Source organism: Idiotropiscis lumnitzeri, chromosome 19 (genome assembly GCF_059441095.1).
Source record: "Idiotropiscis lumnitzeri isolate Australia: NSW breed Sydney's pygmy pipehorse chromosome 19, RoL_Ilum_1.0, whole genome shotgun sequence".
In the NCBI taxonomy this organism is placed as follows: Eukaryota; Metazoa; Chordata; class Actinopteri; order Syngnathiformes; family Syngnathidae; genus Idiotropiscis; species Idiotropiscis lumnitzeri.
In genome coordinates, this window is record NC_142409.1 from 2,303,521 (window position 1) to 2,319,422 (window position 15,902).

At 45.0% G+C, this 15,902-nt stretch overlaps 3 non-coding genes across 3 annotated transcripts; all 3 read right to left on the reverse strand.

Moving 5' to 3' along the window:
- Positions 1-482: 482 nt before the first annotated feature.
- Positions 483-564, reverse strand: trnas-aga (transfer RNA serine (anticodon AGA)). Its single transcript has one exon. It is a non-coding gene; the product is annotated as a tRNA-Ser (tRNA).
- Positions 565-2,160: 1,596 nt separating this feature from the next.
- Positions 2,161-2,242, reverse strand: trnas-uga (transfer RNA serine (anticodon UGA)). The gene has a single exon. It is a non-coding gene; the product is annotated as a tRNA-Ser (tRNA).
- A 5,576-nt stretch (positions 2,243-7,818) lies between these two features.
- On the reverse strand, positions 7,819-7,900 carry trnas-aga (transfer RNA serine (anticodon AGA)). The gene has a single exon. It is a non-coding gene; the product is annotated as a tRNA-Ser (tRNA).
- Positions 7,901-15,902: the final 8,002 nt, after the last annotated feature.

A 15,902-nucleotide genomic window follows, 5' to 3' on the forward strand; every position in this document is an offset into this window, starting at 1 on the left:
ACGTTTCTTGACCGAAAAGAATTTCGAACTTGAGATAAGTTGGCTGAGTGGTTAAGACAATGGATTATTAATACATTGTGTTCTGCACACTTGTCGATACTTGACATTTAAAATGGGACTGATACAATGGGAAAAGTGTCCTACCGTGCTAATCGGAATAGGTGGTGGGTTTATGGAAATAAGAACATTGTGTACTACACACGTGGGGATAAATTCCACCCTTGTTGGACCTTAACATATCAAATGAAGATGATGCTATTGGAAAGGTGTTTGACCTCTTTGGATATGGGAATGGTACTTTGGTAATATAAGCAGTTTTCGGAAATTTGTATGTCGTTAAATTGTGAAAGAAACACTGTCCTTGTCCGACAAAACGGGGTTTGCAGAAATGCAACCGATCCATGTATATAAATGGTTATGTTACGTGATATGTTTTATTAAATTCTGATATTTGAACATCAATTTCCCTTCTAATACGTACACGTTGGTGGCAGGATTTGAACCTGCGAGGGGAGACCCCAATGGATTTCTAGTCCATCGCCTTAACCACTCGGCCACACCAACACAATGTCCCATGCACAGGTGCCATTTTCCAAGTACAATACAGATATTGCTACACTGCAGAAAACCATAAGCCACATGCACTCACACTTCCCATAGAAGCAGATGAGGTAGCCGACTGTTGAAGGAGATAGGATACTCATCCTTGTTGTTCTACATTGGTGAGTATGAATTCCATCTTTCTCGTGTCTTGGGAATTCCGATGCTTTTGTTCTGAGAGGGAATGTGTTCTACCTTGTCCCTCTGGATCTGTGGAGGTTTCTCCTAAATTACACGTGGCATTCAGAAATTTGAATCAGTCTTGAAATTGCAAAAGATCCTTAGATTCTCCTCTGAAAAGCTCACTTTGGCAGCAGGATAAGAACCTACGAGGGGACACCCCAGTGAATTTTTAGTCCATCACCCTGACCACTCGGCCACACCAACACAGTTGCCCTCCAGAGGTGACATTTTCTGATGACAATACATATTTTGCTAGGGGGCAAAATTCCATCAGCCCCAAGCACTCAATTTGATTCCATTGAAGCAGATGACGTTGCCGACTAATGGAGGAGAGAGAATACTCATCCTTTGTTTTCTGCATTTGTGAGTATGAATTCGATCTTCCTCGTGTCTTTGAAATTCCGATGCTTTTGTTCCGTGAAGCAATGTGTTCTACATTGTCCCTCTGGAGCTGAGGAGGTTTCTCCAAAAACAGGCACGGTTTTAAGAAGTTTGAATCAGTCTTTCATATACAAAAGAACCACGTTTTAAATCCAGTCCTGCTACAATTGAAGGTAGTTTACACTAATACAATGTTTCTTGACCGACAAAAGGTTCCAACTTGAGATGAGGTGGCTGAGTGGTGAAGGCAAGGCAATGCATTGCTAATACATTGTGTTCTGCACACTCGCCGATACTTGACATTTAAAATGGGACTCATATAATGGGAAATGTGTCTTACCGTGTTAATCTGAATAGGAGGTGGGTCTATGGAAATAAGAACATTGTGTTCTACACAAGTGGGTATAAATTCCACCCTCGATGGACCTTAACATATCAAATTATGATGATAATATTGGAAAGGTGTTTGACCTCTTTAGATATGGGAATAGTACTTTGGTAATATAAGCAGTTTTGAGAAATTTATGTCGTTAAATTGCCAAAAAGAAACACAGTCCTTGCCCGACAAAGGGCATTTGCAGAACTACGACCCTTCCATATGGATAAATGGGGATTTTACATGATATGTTTTGTTAAATTGTTGAAGACCCTAATCTGATATTAGAAGATAAAGTTACCTGCGGAAAGATACACTTTGGTGGCAGTATTCGAACATGCAAGGGGCGACCACAAAGGATTTCTAGTCCATCGTCTTAACCACTCAGTCATCACAGTATGCCTGTTGTAGGTGAGATTTTCCAAGTACAATACAGATTTTGCCAAATTGCCAAAGATCCATAGTCCAAACACTGTATTCGTCCAACAAAACACAGTTTACCCTAATACAACCATTCTTGTAGAATAATGTGGATTTTACATATTGCATGATGCGATTTGTTCAACTGTTGAAAAGTCTTATCAGATGAGAGAACACCCGGTTCTCCTCTAAAAAGCCCACGTTGGCAGCAGGATTTGAACCTACGAGGGGAGACCCCAATGGATTTCAAGTCCATCGCCTTAACCACTCAGCCACACCAACAAAGTGTCCCCGTTGCAGGTTGCATTTTCCAAGTACAATACAAATATTGCTACACTGCAGAAACCCATCAGCCACATGCACTCACTCCTTCCATTGAAGCAGATGAGGTTGCCGACTGTTCAAGGATCTAGAATACTCATCCTTGTTGTTCGACATTGGTGAGTATGAATTCCATCTTTCTCGTGTCTTGGGAATTCCGATGCTTTTGTTCCATGAAGCGATGTGTTCTACCTTGTCCCTCTAGATCTGTGGAGGTTTCTCCCAAATTACACGTGGCATTCAGAAAATTGAATCAGTTTTTTAATTGCAAAAGAAATGAAGTCTAAAAACAGTCTTGTTCGAGCAAAACTGAGTTTGTAATGTCCTTCAAGGTGATGTGCTAGGGGGCATAAATCCATCAGCCCCAAGTTTGCAATGTCCTTCAAGATGTGGACGCTTATCTGATAATATAAGCACTCTTTTTGATCCCAGATGAGGTTGCCGACTAATGAAGGAGATAGAATACTCATCTTGTTGTGATATGCCTTAACGTGTCCGTTGCTACATAGTTGCTATGGTCCTTTTATGTTCTGGTCTTTTATGATGTCATATAGGCTTGATTCCTTGAGTATTTAAGAGCAAGTTATTCAGAGACACATCGTCAGTATGTTAAGCTTTCTTCATGTGAGGATGTCAGCCATTTTCCATGTGTTCTTAATCCAGGCCTGCTTGTTATTACTTGGAATTTTGTATATAAAGACTTTTACGTCGCCACCTCCGTCTCCTGTCTACTTTTGGGTCCAAACCCCTCTCCTCACGTGACAGCACGTACTGACCATCATGGACCCAGCAGACCCAGAGGACCCAATCCACCGCGCCATGAGGGCACAAGGGGCACTGCTCGGCCAGCACGACCAAATCCTGAGGGAGGTTATGGAGTCTATTCAGAACCTCTCCAACACCGTCAACTCATTGACTATCCTGATGACGTCCAGCGCTCCACCACAATCGTCATCACCCACTCCGGCCCACACGTCCAATCAAGGAGTGACCGACTCACCCGCTACTGCTGTGCCTTTTCACCGTGAACCCAACATTCCGCCACCTGAACATTATTCTGGGGAGGTAGGAGCCTGTGTCCAATTCCTAGTAAACTGTTCCTTGGTTTTTGAGCAACAACCTTGCGCTTTTTTGGATGATCGCGCCAAGCTGGCCTATGTCATTAACTTGCTTCGGGGAAAAGCAGGGAAGTGGGCCAATTCCTTGTGGGAGTCAAAGTCAGAAACATTGAGATCATTTTCTGCTTTTTCCGAGGAGATTCGCAGAGTCTTTGATCAGCCCTTCCGTACCGAGTCTTCAAGCAAACGACTATGGGCATTACGTCAGGGCTCACGGTCAGCGGCAGAATATGCCATAGAGTTCAGGATTTTAGCCTCTGAAACAGGATGGAATGAGGCAGGACAGAGAACAGCCTTCGTTTGCGGACTGTCCGAAGAGCTTCAAGACGAACTGTCTACACGGGATGAGCCTGAGTCCCTCGAGCAATTAATCTCCTTAGTGATTCGGATTGACAACCGCATCAGAGAACGCCGTCGCAGTGCCAGACCTGCCCACCCTAACTCCCCTCACACGGCCATTCCGCGACGGATCGCCCAGCCTTTTACAAGCACCTTGATGCCTGCTTCTGCCGGGGAAGAACCCATGCAACTTAGCAGAACTCGCCTCTCCCAGGAGGAACGCGCCCGGCGGGTTGCGCAGGGTCTTTGTCTCTACTGTGGAAAGCCTGGGCACTTTATCAATCAGTGCTCACTCGTACCCAGGGGTCCTCTTGATACCACAGAACGCCGCCTTAGGGTGAGCGACACTAGAACCTCGACTGAACCTCCTCGTCTCATTAACTTGCATGCCACTGTCTCCTCCCTCATGCATGATCAACCTTCAGAGAGGCAGGATCCGGAGACCATCATCCCCTCTTCATGTTTTATCAGGGCGGCTGTGTGGGACATTGAGCAAGCCGTCTTGCAGGCCCAACAACAGCAACCAGATCCTGGCTCGGGCCCTCCGGATCGACTCTTTGTCCCAGATTCTGTCCGCTCTCATGTCCTGCAATTGGGACATTCTTCCAAGTTGGCTTGTCATCATTGACTTGAACCCTCCAATTCCTGCGGCAACCCTTCTGGTGGCCCCGAATGGCTCAAGATGTGAGGGAGTTCGTCGCTGCTTGCCACACCTGCTCTCGGGGGAAGCCTTCTCACCATCGCCCAATGGGTCTTCTGCAACCCCTGCCCATCCCCAGCCGCCCCTGGTCCCACCAGTCGGTCGATTTCGTCTCTGGCCTGCCGCCCTCCGAGGGAAACACGGTCATACTGACTGTAGTTGACCGTTTCTCCAAGATGGTTCACTTCATTCCATTACCCAAACTTCCTTCCGCATTTGAGACGGCAAACATCCTAGTGAACCACGTCTTCAAGCTTCATGGCATCCCCATTGACATTGTTTCTGTCCGGGGTCCCCAGTTCACATCCCAGGTATGGCAAGCTTTCTGTAAAGCTCTGGGAGCGTCCTCTAGCCTGTCTTCAGGTTATCATCCCCAGACCAATGAACATCAGAGAGAGTCAATCAGGATCTGGAGTCATCCCTCAGGTGTGTTTCGGCCCGCCGTCCTGCTTCCTGGAGCCTACACCTACCATGGATCGAGTATTCCCACAATTCCCTCACCTCCTCATCCATGGGCATGTCTCTGTTCATGGTCGCATATGGATATCAACCTCCACTATTTCCTTCCCAGGAACAAGCGGTCGCCGTTCCCTCTGTCCGCGCTCATCTGCGGCGTTGCCATGCCGTATGGAGACATGCCTGAGCCGTCCTGTCCCGCACAGCCCAGCGCAACCAACAACTGGCCGATAGACATCGATCTCCGGCCCCTGACTATCGCCCAGGGCAAATGGTTTGGCTATCCTCCCGTGACCTTCCCCTCCAGACTGATTCCCGCAAACTAGCCCCCAGATTCATTGGACCGTTTGAGAATGAGAAGATCATTAAGATAAGATAAGATAAGATAAGATAAGATGTCCTTTATTAGTCCCACAATGGGGAAATTTGAGGTGTTACAGCAGCAAAGATATAGATCACACAGAGTCGGCGGCGTAATGTAGCCGTTAATGTATAACATTAGCAGCAGACATTCATAACAATGCATGCAAATATACACAGTATAAACGTATCTAGTTTAAGGAAACACTCCTAATGTATGTCCATTATACAGAGGGGGAAACACTGTAATGATAAAAACTACTAAATGATTGAAAATACTGCAATGATAAAAATATTGCAATGATAAAGTATACTGCAATGGTAAAAGTACTGTAATAGTAAAAGTACTGCAATGGTAGAAAAATACTGCAATGATAAAAGTACTGTGATAGTAAAAGTACCGCAATGATAGGAATACTGCAATTATAAAAGTACTGCAAGGATAAAAGTACTGTAATAGTGAACGTCCTGCAATGGTACAAATACTGCAGAGATAGAAGTACAGTAATAAGAATACAGTAATGTAAACAAAATACATCATTGGTCAATATTTAAGTACACCCTTGGCTGAAAGTGCAGTAGCGGTTTATATTGCATCCTAGGACTGCACAATTGCACTAATGCCCGCCCGTTTGTAGGCCTGACCCAATGTTCTTGTTAAAAAGTCTGACAGCAGTAGGCAGGAAGGAGCGCCGAAATCTCTCTTTGGTACAGCGAGGGTGTAAAAGTCTATTACTGAAAGAGCTGTGAAGTGTTCTAAGAGTGTCATAGAGTGGGTGGGCTGGGTTGTCCAGCATTGATGACAGTTTTGCCGTCATCCTCCTGCCCCCCACTGAGTCCACAGAGTCCAGGGAGCAGCCCAGGACAGAGCTGGCCCTCCTCACTAGTTTGTCCAGTCTCTTTTTGTCCCGGCCCGAGATGCCTCCTGCCCAGGAGACCACTCCATAGAAAATGACCGGTGAAACCACCGAGTCATAGAAGTTCCTGAGGAGTGTTCCCCGAACGCCAAAGGACCTCAGCCTCCTGAGTAGGAAGAGTCTGCTCTGACCCTTCCTATAGAGAGCATCTGTGTTGTCGCTCCAGTCCAGTTTATTGTTCAGATGAACACCCAGGTACTTGTAAGTTGAGACCCTCTCAACGTCTGTTCCCTGGATATTCCCTGGATATTCACTGGTGCAGGTGGAGAGTGCTGACGCATTAACCCTTCTGCTGTCCGTTTGAAGCTCCCGGCCTCCCTTCAGGTCCACCCAACTTTTCATGTCTCCCTCCTGAAGCCAGTCTCCTCCAGCCCCCTCAGTCCTCCTCCCGAGCTCCCCCCTCCGCCACTGGACGTTGATGGTCACCCCGCTTACATTGGGAAGAAAATTTTGGATGTACGTCGGCGTGGTCGGGGTTTTCAATATTTAGTTGACTGGGAGGGTTACGGCCCTGAGGAGCGTTCCTGGATTTCGAGATCCCTCATCCTGACACCCTCTCTGCTACGGGACTTCTACCGTGAGTTCCCTCATAAGCCAGGAAAGGCACCAGGTGGTGCCCATTGAGGGGGGGTACTGTTGTGATATGCCTTAATGTGTCTGTTGCTACACAGTTGCTACACAGTTGCTATGGTCCTTTTATGCTCTGGTCTTTTATGATGTCATATAGGCTTGATTCCTTGAGTATTTAAGAGCAAGTTATTCAGAGACACATCGTCAGTACGTTCAGCTTTCTTCATGTGAGGATGTCAGCCATTTTCCATGTGTTCTGAATCCAGGCCTGCTTGTTATTACTTGGAATTTTGTATATAAATACTTTTACGTCGCCACCTCCGTCTCCTGTCTGCTTTTGGGTCCAAGCCCCTCTCCTCACGTGACACATCTTTTGTTTTCTACATTTGCGAGTATGAATTCCATCTTCCTCGTGTCTTTGAAATTCCGATGCTTTTGTTCCGTAAAGCAACGTGTTCTAGGTTGTCCCTCTGGAGTTGTGGCGGTTTCTCCAAAAACAGGCACGGTTTTCAGAAGTTTGAATCAGTCTTTCATATACAAAAAAAAACAAGGTTTAAATCCCGTCCTGCTGCAATTGAAGGTAGTTTACACTAATACGTTTCTTGACCGAAAAGAATTTCGAACTTGAGATAAGTTGGCTGAGTGGTTAAGACAATGGATTATTAATACATTGTGTTCTGCACACTTGTCGATACTTGACATTTAAAATGGGACTGATACAATGGGAAAAGTGTCCTACCGTGCTAATCGGAATAGGTGGTGGGTTTATGGAAATAAGAACATTGTGTACTACACACGTGGGGATAAATTCCACCCTTGTTGGACCTTAACATATCAAATAAAGATGATGCTATTGGAAAGGTGTTTGACCTCTTTGGATATGGGAATGGTACTTTGGTAATATAAGCAGTTTTCGGAAATTTGTATGTCGTTAAATTGTGAAAGAAACACGGTCCTTGTCCGACAAAACGGGGTTTGCAGAAATGCAACCGATCCATGTATATAAATGGGAATGTTACGTGATATGTTTTATTAAATTCTGATATTTGAACATCAAGTTCCCTTCTAATACGTACACGTTGGTGGCAGGATTTGAACCTGCGAGGGGAGACCCCAATGGATTTCTAGTCCATCGCCTTAACCACTCGGCCACACCAACACAATGTCCCATGCACAGGTGCCATTTTCCAAGTACAATACAGATATTGCTACACTGCAGAAAACCATAAGCCACATGCACTCACACTTTCCATAGAAGCAGATGAGGTAGCCGACTGTTGAAGGAGATAGGATACTCATCCTTGTTGTTCTACATTGGTGAGTATGAATTCCATCTTTCTCGTGTCTTGGGAATTCCGATGCTTTTGTTCTGAGAGGGAATGTGTTCTACCTTGTCCCTCTGGATCTGTGGAGGTTTCTCCGAAATTACACGTGGCATTCAGAAATTTGAATCAGTCTTGAAATTGCAAAAGATCCTTAGATTCTCCTCTGAAAAGCTCACTTTGGCAGCAGGATAAGAACCTACGAGGGGACACCCCAGTGAATTTTTAGTCCATCACCCTGACCACTCGGCCACACCAACACAGTTGCCCTCCAGAGGTGACATTTTCTGATGACAATACATATTTTGCTAGGGGGAAAAATTCCATCAGCCCCAAGCACTCACTTTGATTCCATTGAAGCAGATGACGTTGCCGACTAATGGAGGAGAGAGAATACTCATCCTTTGTTTTCTGCATTTGTGAGTATGAATTCGATCTTCCTCGTGTCTTTGAAATTCCGATGGTTTTGTTCCGTGAAGCAATGTGTTCTACATTGTCCCTCTGGAGCTGAGGAGGTTTCTCCAAAAACAGGCACGGTTTTAAGAAGTTTGAATCAGTCTTTCATTTACAAAAGAAACACGTTTTAAATCCAGTCCTGCTACAATTGAAGGTAGTTTACACTAATACAATGTTTCTTGACCGACAAAAGGTTCCAACTTGAGATGAGGTGGCTGAGTGGTTAAGGCAATGCATTGCTAATACATTGTGTTCTGCACACTCGCCGATACTTGACATTTAAAATGGGACTCATATAATGGGAAATGTGTCTTACCGTGTTAATCGGAATAGGAGGTGGGTCTATGGAAATAAGAACATTGTGTTCTACACAAGTGGGTATAAATTCCACCCTCGATGGACCTTAACATATCAAATTATGATGATAATATTGGAAAGGTGTTTGACCTCTTTAGATATGGGAATAGTACTTTGGTAATATAAGCAGTTTTGAGAAATTTATGTCGTTAAATTGCCAAAAAGAAACACAGTCCTTGTCCGACAAAGGGCATTTGCAGAACTACGACCCTTCCATATGGATAAATGGGGATTTTACATGATATGTTTTGTTAAATTGTTGAAGACCCTAATCTGATATTAGAAGATAAAGTTACCTGCGGAAAGATACACTTTGGTGGCAGTATTCGAACATGCAAGGGGCGACCACAATGTATTTCTAGTCCATCGGCTTGTTGGAATTTATCTTTATATCAATGTTAGAATTTAACTTTAACCCAATGTAAACTCAAATAAGTAATCTGACTCCAATTTGCGACCTTACCCAACTCTCACACATCCAACAATATGCGCGCTCGTTCTGCAATAGAAAGGTATCAGGAAGCCGGCATTTTCACACACGAGTGGATTTATTCCTAACACACAAATCTACAACTTGAGTTTGGGTCCCTCTCAATACAGCTCTACACCTCTCATACCACCAGCGAATGTGTTCTACCCCCGAGTTGCCCAGTCCTGATTCATACTATACAACATGCAAAATGGCACAGACAAAGGCATCCTGGCATGATTCTATTGGCTATGTGTATTGCAGTTAACTTTAGCTCGCTCTCATTGGTCTTTCTCCTCCCGCCGAATCCCGTGGCTCCTCCTGCGTGCGATTCCCCCGATGGCCGCTCCTTCCCGGAGTCATCTCGTCTCGCTCAGCACCTTCGGTTTCTAAAACATTCCATTCTTGCACAACCCCCGCAACCAGTTTCTCGCCCCCAGTCACACTCTCAGCATTTTACAATATCACATTTTCATACATTGGATGCACCAACATCTAATGAACTATGTTAAGCTCAAACTCTTATATTCCTTTAATAGTCAAAAGTATGAAATCCTTTAAGTGTAACTGAAGTTTAGACCATGCTAATGACCAGACATTCAGGAGAGGAATGCAGGAAGATTAGATCACAGCTGCACCACAGGAGGTGTGAACGAGACCCCTCTGAAACAATGGACTTCCATGCCAGGATCACAAAAGTGGCTCCGAGCCGTCTAACCTTTGTTCAGTTTTAAATTGACTGCCATTTACATTATCCTTTAATCCCTCTCATGACCTCAGACATCTGAGGTCATCACTAGAACACCTTGTTTCATTGCTGCACACGAGCTCGACATCACTTGCCATAAAACTAAAACACATCAAACAATTAGTAAAAGAATAAGAATCAGTAGAAAATTTCCTTCCCTCCTTATGGCCTCAGGTCCCCGAGGCCATCTTTCCATACTCACATCCTGGACTCCCGGAGGGCCACGCTACCTCCGCCTCCTGGGGGTCCTTTTGAGGGATCATCATGTACTGACCCCCAGGAGGGAGTGGCCCCAACGTGCGTTCTATTGTCTTAACAGTTAATGATCTGATACATGGAATACAGCAACATCCGCATAACACCATAATAGCGGCAAACACAGCGATAGAAATCAGTACTGATGCAATCAGGCTTTTATATTTACCAAAGATGTTGAACCAGTCAGAATACCAACTGGTGTCCACACCTGAGTGCTCCTTCATTTTGTGACTTAGCGTGCGCAGACCCTCCAATGCCTTGGTAAGGCGACCGTCAGGAGATGTATTGTTGGGAATCAGAGTACAACACTGATCCCCAAAATACCACACACCCCTCCTCTTTCGGCTGACAACATATCTAAGCTTATTCTGTTCTGGAATGCCATAAGAGACGTGGCAGCCAATTGCTCATGCACTGCCTGGAGTGCTGAGGTGGTAAAATTCGCCAATCGTTGGACATTATAGTGGACATAATTAATCCGGTCCACATTTTTGTTTACTGTAACGAACAGGAAAAGGCTCTCCCATCCTGCCGCAATTTGATCCACCAATTTATACTCGTCAGGGATCCCTCTTGGAACTCCAATTGCATCTATATACGTGGGATCTCCTGCATTCAACCATTCTTGCATGTCCCTTCTCTTCCTGTTAAGGAAGGGGATTCTTCCCCATTGTCCAACACCTTCCCACTCCATTTTGGCCAGATCTAAGGCTGTCACACTAACTGGCATGATCAGCGTTACCAGGGCGCACTTACCTGAGGCATTGGTGGGAAGCCTATCGTACAGCACTTTCTCTCCACACCACAGCCAAACATCATCACGAGCGAGAGGGATTCCTACTGGCAAAGACACATTTTCATTACACCATGACTCCTGGAGATTTCCAATCCCAGGACCAGTCCCATTTAACTTTTAGGCAGGTGAACTTTTGTTTTGCAACTTGGGTGTCAAAAATAGGCTCTTTCTTTTTTATTCCCACATCATTCCATGGGTGTGTCCAATTAAAATTGTACCCAAGTGTTCACCTGTGTCGGTTGTTTACATTTCAGATTTAGCAGTAGTTGTTGTGTCTGTGTCAGCGTCTTACCATCATCTCGCTCTGCTCCATACCATACCATTCCATTACATGCTCCTTTCGCTCCATCACTTCTGTCATCCCGCATCCTATGTTCAAACGCAAACATCGTCCACACAAAGCACACGCCAGCAGGTAAAATAGTCAATAAGTTAAACATTTGCATCGTCATCGTCTTTGTTCAGACTCGAAAGTGTCTGACTTTGATCCAATTCATGCCATCTACACATTCCCTCTCTTGACCTGCCCGTCCGGGCGGTCAACCCCTAAGCTCAACCATGGCGGGCACAAATACTGGGGCCGGGCGCAACTGTGAGCTATGGTACCACTTTTGTCCTGTAGTTCCCAATTGGATGGCGTGTCAGGTTCTAGCCAGAACTCTAAACTGTCCTTATCAGCGAGAATGAGTCCACCTCCGGGAAAGCACCCGGAGGTTGATGTACGGAGCGATGTCCGACTCCAGTGATGCTGAGTTCACTGAGTTCAAATATCTAACTGTGTTCCGAGATTACAAATTAAGCCTCGAGCTAACGCTCCAATTTTGACTGTTAATTGACAAATTTCAAAGCAACACAAATGAAATAGTAACCATTTATGCTTAAAATAAAAAATCCCAAAACTATAATAACGCAGATACCGAATTAAACCTCTATTTTTTATTTATTTATTTTTTTTATGGGAAGAAAAGGTGCTCTACAAGACATAGACAGCTCCAAGACCGCTGCAGTCTTCACCTCCTATTGTCTCATGATTGGCTCAATCCACCTACAGGCTGTGCCCACACTGATTCTGTCAACTGGGGGAGGGGTAGAGACAGTAAAAACATCGCGGAGCTGTGGAGCCGAGCCCCAACTCAGTCGGGCCCTGGGTCCACAACACCTCTAGCAGAGACACACACAGAACTACCATTTCCGAGCGACCCTTCCCTGGAAATTTTGAAATTTAGTAATGTTCCCAAAACCAAAGAATTTGTAGTCGGTGCTGATATATGATCTCCCGATTGTGCAACAACTATGGGGTCTAGATCTCTAGTATGATGACGCTCATCAATATTCAATGCGATTTGTGGCTCGGCGAAAGTAAACAATTCATACCATTTCCGCTGCTCAGGGACAAGGCACGCGTGCGAGGCAACGCCAGTAGACATAACAAATATATAATTCTAACGCAAGATGCACTCATGACTAAATTTGGATGAGTGCATTTTTGATAAACCAAATCATGTTTGTGATCACATGTACAATGTGATATGTCAATTGGTGAATTGAAAGGGTGGCGGTTGCTAAACCACTCAGACCAGAGCAAGAACAGGGAATACCCACCGCGGGAGGATGGGAACCAGGTTTCAGAGCTGCCCTCAAATGTTTCAGTTCAGTTTAGCCACTGGGAAGGAAGAGAGCACGACATATGCTCCCTCCAACGGATGTGCACAGTCAAGTTCAGTCCCATTCGGGAATGCCACTCGAATTCCAGTGTTCGTTCAGTCAATGGCAGTGACTCAGGCACTCTTGAGAGTCCACATGGCTCAGTGGGGGTTGCGGAAGGAGCTCATAGCTCGCCCCAATATCCAGCACCATCGAAAACTTGTCCATCCACCGTCCCCGGACTGCTAGGACCTGCTAGTCCTCGAATGCTGAAGCTCCGCTGCCCCCTGTCATGGAATGGGGTACGAGCGGGTTTGTGTCAAGTGCGTTGGGAGTGGGTAACGGTGGCGCCCCCTGCGCTGGTGGAGCTCTTTGTGACAGATATGGCACCGGAGGATGGCACATTCCAGAAAGTGGCTCGGCATGGACAGCTCATCACCCAGTGACCCCACACCCCGCAGCAAGTGCACACCCCACTCACAACCCCCGTCTGTAACCACCCGTACCTCTGTTACTGCAATCCCAACCTCGTTGACTGGCCTGCTATGGACAGCAGCCAGTCTGCTGTGGCGCTGCGTCACCCGAACCTTGCCCAGAAGCAGCCGAAGTGGAAGGAGCAGCTGCCTCCTTTTTTCTTATCTCTCTTGGCCTTCTAAACCTGCAAGTACAACAATTTTAGTCACGCTCCTTAATCCAATCCCATATATTCCTTTTCTGATGTCGTGCAAAATTAGGTACAAAATGTGTTCTACTTAGGCCGATTAGCATTATTTCATTCATGGACTATTTCGCCTGATGTCTGCCACTGGAAGGTGCACGCCCTTGTGGACGGCCAACTGGAACAGCTGTGTAATGTCGACATTATTGGATGGGTCACTGCCGGAAGTCTCACTCCATTCATGTCTCGCCCTGGCCACATAGACCAGGCCTGTCTCCCTTTTCCCCACCTGAAAGACACAGCAACATCGACCCCAACGGGCCAGAAATATCTGATGCACGGCACAGCCAATCTCACCTGAGGTGTCCCCATTTAGCTGGTGACCATCATGCTGGTCAGCAGATCTGGCCTCGGCCTCAAGTGAGGATAGTTCCTCTGAAATAAATTTTGTCCCGCCTGTAACTCTGTATAAACCTCTTAGTCTGGTGTCTCCTTTGTAGGAGATTTCAACCAACGTGACCTCTTTACAACGTGTCGAATAAACCAATGTTGACCTTTCTGCTATCTTTACAGCTGTGAGAGCTGTTACTAACCCCTCCTTCCCCCTTGGGTAATTACAAATGTCTTATCTTCAAACTTCTTACAAGCACCCAGTATCCTGGCTTTACTAGATTACTGCCCCTGCTGGGAGACGGAAAGAGCTTTGTCACTCTAAATTTGCGCCTGTCTTTTGTTTTTCTAACATTTTTCACATATGGTCAACTAAAGTTGCTTCAACATCTATTTCCCATTTGTTCTTAAATTTGAGGTATTCTATAAGTTCTTCCAAACAGTGTTTTACAATGTCTTAGTCCTAAATACAATGAAATACGTTACAATGGAAAATATCAGAATAAAATTTCATACATCCAACATGAGACACGTGCTTGTGACCACTTCAGGGTCATTTTTGTCTGAAATATCTCCTCTACAACAACTTACCCTTGCGTTAAGTGAGTAATTTTCCATAAAAACAGTGCCACTAATTCGACATTAACTTCAAGTATCACTGCTGTGGTGCTGTATTATATGGAAAAGTCTGAACAATCCAAGAAAATTTTGCCCTATCCTGGACTGGGTGTGTGTTATCTAGTCGCGCATCCAATGTGAATATGTCTTATATCTCCCTCCTTGTTGAGGAGAACCTCTGGGATGGTAGTGGTGAGGCGCTATTTGAAGCAGTCTCTGGCCTTCTGGTCACACTGGTCACATGTCACCTCAAACCTGTGGACAGAACTGGACGAGTGGCACTTGCCAGTGAGAATGAGAAGGGGTAAATTATCTTCCTTCCAAAACTTTCAGTTTTGCATAAATTTTGTGTAATAACGTCAATCAATCATTCACTTGATGCTTGAATTTAATTACTCCAATCTATCTCCAAAAACAATTTCAAAATCAATACTCGGGAGTGCAATAGGGATTCAGGTTGATCAGGCCTGTCCACCCATCGCATCCTAAGTACTGTAAGGGCTTGCCGGTGACCTCAAACAATTTTCTGTCCTGAGGCCCGTCCCTACAACATTCACTCAAACCACATATGCATACAAACACTTTTCTTTCACACTGTCATTCACCAAACGATACTTTCCAATTCCACACAGAGACCCCTCCCTTGGCGCGTCCGCCTTGATTTCACTGAGATTTGTGCTGGCAGATCCATAATTTTGCCTTAATTTAGCCAGCGTATGCCAAAATTTACAACTGTGGGTCTCTGGATTTTCCCATTCACTCCCCGTGAAGTTGTTTCTCCTCTCCTGGACGCAGCTGACGAAACTGCACCTGTGACATCAAACAGCTCATAGATGCGAATGTTAGCAGTCTGGTATTTATGGAATGATGTCATATCCTCTAAAATTGTCATGTCAGCGTTCGCGTCGTACAGTCAAACAAAAACATCTGTCTTCCACCTTTGTCACATTTAATACACATCAGTTAATAAATCATCTACAAAACTATTTAGTCCAACTTTAAATTTGGTAAACCAATCTCCAATGGCTAGATATTCCCCTTTCCAAAGATTTTCTTTCAACATGTTCATAGGATACTTCACTTAAAACTTATCCCAAAACCATAATCCCTTTGCTTAAAATTTAAATTTTAATAAGATTGTCGCCGCCCTGCTGTTCCTCAGGCATCCCCTGCATGTTTCAGTGTTTAACTTGTGTTCTAATTCCCTGCTAATTTGTATTTATTGTTAGGTTGAATACATATATTTTATCCCGTACCATACTACACTAGCACTGTAAAAAAAACTGCTCCACACCTCAATGAGAGGCAGATGCCTGAAGATTAGATCAACGTCTGCAACATCGAGGGGGGTGCCGCGACACACCTCTGAAACAAAAGGACTGTGACCTTCTTACGAGAGCACCAAAAGGCATATCTTCCTTTTCAATCAGTTAACGACTGCCATT